Source organism: Montipora foliosa, chromosome 6 (assembly GCF_036669935.1).
Source record: "Montipora foliosa isolate CH-2021 chromosome 6, ASM3666993v2, whole genome shotgun sequence".
NCBI classification, from domain to species: domain Eukaryota; kingdom Metazoa; phylum Cnidaria; class Anthozoa; order Scleractinia; family Acroporidae; genus Montipora; species Montipora foliosa.
The window spans coordinates 17,313,337-17,318,274 of NC_090874.1; the positions used below are offsets into that span (position 1 = coordinate 17,313,337).

The 4,938-nt window shown below is 42.6% G+C and overlaps 1 pseudogene; it reads right to left on the reverse strand.

The window, feature by feature from the left end:
- Positions 1-662: 662 nt before the first annotated feature.
- The window catches only part of LOC138005106 (NFX1-type zinc finger-containing protein 1-like), a 43,942-nt pseudogene continuing 39,666 nt past the window's right edge, over positions 663-4,938 (reverse strand).

A 4,938-nucleotide genomic window follows, 5' to 3' on the forward strand; every position in this document is an offset into this window, starting at 1 on the left:
TAGAAATAATTCACCCAAAAGTAATATTAAGTTATTGTTTAAAAGCATAACAAGTATAAAGTACCCATTGCTTAAAGCAAAGGAAAAGACAAAAGCACTTACTAAACTTCCTACTTGAAAATTAGTTAGTTAAAATTGGTTACTTACGATGTGGAGTGTTCATTATCGCTTTCGGCGGCCATTGAAAGCGAAATTGACCCTCCTATTCAGATCTATTGTCATTCAAATGTGTCAGTCAACGAAAAAAAAAAGAACCGACAGCCAAAACGGCCAGGTTGGCTTATCACTGATCTTCGATAAATGTGCGTAGCATAATGCCACAATGATTGAGGCTTATGTAAACAACGACGTCTTTAGATTCCCCTACACATCTCTTTGTTTTCTGTGCCAATTACTCATTTTAGATGTGGCAGTATTCCAGTGCACTGTCATGTAGGGTCCGTATTAAGAAATCATTTAATGAAGCTGAAGAGGTTGACACATGCAGCTTTACAAACATTCTTTTGTCATTCAAATGCACTAACCACTGAAACAAAAGAGAACTTTGTTTTGGTGGCCAGTAAGGTTCTGATTTTTACATTGCACAACGTAGTGCACGTGATATCTGTGCCACTGTCAGTGACATCTGCGCCACTCTAGTAGGAGGGGGGGGGGGGGGGGGGGGGTGAGCACGAAGTCATCAGCGTAAAACTACACACGATATACTTTAAAACTAAAACTGCTAAATTGTAAGAACATGCACACTACACTTGTCGCAAGCGCCCCCGTCATCCCGTCTTACTAAGTCAGTCAGATAAGAGGCGGATCCGAGAGTCGAAAACCAGACAAAACTGAAGCCTTGACCCGACAAATCAAACAGATACACTTTGGAAAGTGTATAGAGAGACACACTAGCACGGGTCCCCGCTTGACTCAGCTGAAACATGGCTGGAACGGTATTGCTATGGCATTACATGAAGTCACGTGGGTCAAAGTTGTTGATATTGGCTAAATCAGAAAAGGCAGCGTAACGTGCGCCATCCATTTCACTGGCCAATCGGTTATCTGCTCTCAGTTGGTGATTACGTCCTCCAATAGATGAGCCGCACTCTGGACAGCGGACTTCTTCCATAGCTCCACCGCACTCAGTGATACGGTAGATATGACCCGTGGAATCAAAAGTACAAGCTCTTGCCTCAGCCTTAGATCTCCCCAGATGCAGGATCAGAGTTCAGGGGGCATTTTCTGAAATTGATTGTCTGTATACCAAGAGACGAGTTATGTTAAAGTTGTAGAAAGAGTGCAAAAGGACACTTCATGACGCTTATTGAAATCGGCGGGCATCTAATTACTTGAATTTCTGGACATATCTCTGGTACTGAGGTGAAGGTACATTTTATTTAACCTCGGAAAGTTCCTTTACGCTCTAGAGGGTACTCTACTAGGAGCTTTCATTTTACCAGACTCACGTACGCTGCTTCTTTTACTGCTGGGCCCGGTAGTTCAAAAGCCGATTAACGCTAATCCCAGATTAAAAATTAACCAAGGAGTTTATTTCTCTACTACTAAATGCTGTTCAAAGCTGTTATTCGGCAAAACTATACATTAGAAGAAGTCAATCTTGAAAAACAAAAATAAGCAAATGATACTTTCATCAAAAAGTTGAAAACATGAAACAAAAGTTTAAGTTAATCCTGGATTAAGTTAATCGGCTTTCGAACAACCGGGCCCTGCATCACAATAGTCTAGCAGTCAAGACCACAATTTCAGGGGAATTGTGCGTTTTTTGATAAAAGCATGAAACTTCTCACCAATGTCAACCAAGGGACAGTTAACAATTTTGGGTATAGAGGCATGGCTGAAATGTCCTATCACCGGAATAAGCTGGTTTTGAGAAAAATGCTGACGTCAGCAGTTTTCGTGAGAAGGGAGCTTAAGCACGCGCGTTTTTGAGGCGCGGACGGCAACCGGGAGAGAACATTTCGCTTGCCAGGACAGTGGTGTCTCCCAGATTTTTATAGTTATCATTTCTAATGGAGAAATAGTTGCTGTCTTGCCTTATAGATCCACAGACTTGATGATGTTTCAAGGTGTAGACAGGCCAAACACGACTCCTATTGGTCATGATAGGAAATTCAAAGACCTCAGATTCGTTTATTATGGTTAATTGTCGCAGCCTGATATGATAATCTCCCGGCCGGTTAGGTTTGTAAATCTGTGTAAGAGCGTAGAAAACAGGAATTCGTGGCGGGTTTGGTGTGAGGGATAACCATTTTTTACTCATATCATCAGTTTGGTCTCCGTGATGGAGAGCATCGATAAGTTCTTTGGCTTTTTGAGAGGTTTCTGATGCCATGGGTAATGTAACACGAGAGGGTCAGATTCTCTTATATGAGAAAGAAAACTATAAGCCACTTAATTACCCATGGCATTAGAAACAGTCTCAAAAACCAAAACAACTCATCAATGCTCTCCATCACGGAGACTACATTGATGATATGACTAAGAAATGGTTATCCCTGACACCAAACCTGCTACAAATCTCTGTTTTCTACACTCTAAAAAAGATTTGCAAACCCAACCCAGTCGGGAGACCTATCATATCAGCCTTTTTCCACAGGCTTAAGAGGCGTTTACTTTTTGTACTTAGCATGTACACGGTTCATTCGGCGAATGAGAGGACGTAGTTGATCGTTTAGCCATGGAAGCTTAGTTATCTTTCCCACTAAGTATTTTGAATGGTACAGCTTTGTCAATTGCTTGGTGGATTGCATCCTTTAAGCGTAACCAGTCCTCTTCTATAAGGGTGGAATCTGAGAAGGAATTAAGGAACGTATTTTTAAAGGTACGCAAGATACTACGTAGGGAGTCATAATCACCTCTCCCATACATGTAGGTTTTGCGTTTGGCATGCCCTTCTCTTAGCTGGTCGGGCACAATTCAATGTGCAGGAAATTACATAATTCTCACTGAGTTCAGCAGGTGATAAAGTCACTGATAAGTCCTGGTCTATTTGACAAGATAAGGTCTAAGGTGTTGGCTCCGCGAGTCCGAAAAAGGATAAGTTGCTCCATATAATGATCCTGCGTGATGTCAATTAGGACAAGTCCATCAGAGTTTGAGAGATCGTTCCCATCAGTGTTTAGGTGAGTTATTCAGTCTATCTTTTCAATGGAGGTCCCCCAAAATGTGAAATCCAGGCTGGTTAACAGGTGGGTGAGATTTATTAATAAGGTCGAGCTGCTTTCGTAGACTTTGAATTTCATCAATAGGTTGCTGCGGGAGACGGTAGAAACTGCAAAAGTACTGTGGTTGTCCCTTTAAGAATATTTTAGCCCATACACTCTCAGATGCAAAGTTTTCCAGGTCAGGACAAGGAATAGGGTCCAAGGCAGATTTTATTGCAAGTAGAACACCCCCTCCACTGAGAGACCTGTCCTTCCTGAAGATGGAGAAGCCCAATTCATGAGTTCAGGGTGCAGTTGTCACATCTGAATCAATCTTTGTTTCTTGAATAGTAATGACATCCGGTACTTAGACTTCAATAAAGCCTTGTAGATCATTCAATTTGCCACGAATTAAAAGTAGCATCAAGTCATGCCTGGTTGCAATGTGAACCTCAATGGCTAGGGTAATCTTTCCGTGTAAGGTAACTGAGGGCAGTTTGTTGATCCTTTGCGCGTCGCACGTATGAAACATCCAGACTTTTTTCACTGTCAAGCCAACAATCCGTCATTTGTACAAATCTATACGCTTTATTTTCACATGTGCAAAAGGCTTATACAGCCAATCAGAATGGCGTACAGCTATTTCACATGTGGAAGTATATCCAATCAACGATAGCGTAAAGGCGTTTCCATGCCAATCACTCGTGCATCTCGTGCAAATCGTACTTTGTTATTGAATTAATAAAATTTGCATTTGGTTCTATTGTTAGTGAGTTTTTGTTTCTACTTTGCGTTCAGAAAACTATTTTGATGAAGATTCTCGTCTTATGTGTAATAAACAGTTCACGACATAGAAAGTGCCTCGTACAGGGTCTTATTCACTCGTCGTTTGTGTCAAAAACCCTCACTCGCTCGTTTCTCGCTCGTTCGGGTTTTTGACACAAACAATTCGTGAATAAAACCGCGTACGCCGCACTTTCTATGACGTAAACTATATATTCTGTACATACGCGGGGGATCCAATGATATCTAGGAGGGGGGGGGGGGGGGGGGTTCGACCCCTGGGCCGAATCCCTGTCGGGGCAATAAATTTAATTTGAACAAATTTTAACTTGTAGTTAATAGCGGAGCTCAGGCGTGCGAAGCGAGCCAGCGTAGTACCATGGGTAAGATTTTTGGGGAAATCTATCCGTGCGAGAAATTTTGGCTACGCCGTCACGCGCGTCCGTACGTCCGTCCAACCTTTACAGAGACTGTCGGGGTGAAGTTGGGTAGCCAGGACAGCCTCGGGGGACGGGAGTGTTCGGGCAATTTTCCTTCGCGGGAAATCGTGTGGCAGCGTTGCATTTGGCAACCCGTGTTTTTCTGGTGGGAAATCATATTAGTGACGAGCAACGGGATAAAGAGCAGGAAAGAGCACGAGAGAAGAGGCCACGAAATTTGAGAAATTTAATCGGAGAAATTCTCGAGAGAGGCCGAGGAAGGAGAAGAAGAGAAAAATTCAATGAAAATCAACGTTAAGCTGAGAGAAATAGAGCGAGAGAAAAAACACTTAATAACAACGGTTAGCTTTGAGGTAAGCTTAATGTTTTAATTCTTTAATAATAAGCTTATTATAACAGGGACCACGCAGGGGGTGGGGCTGAGGGGGCTTTAGCCCTCCCCCCCCCCCCCTCCCCCCCCACGTTTTTGGCATAGTTGTGTAACCAGTGACTTAAAACTATCCATGATATTACTAGGTGACCCGTTTAAGGATTCTTGTCAGTTTCTGTCTTAAGCCACAGTTAATAGA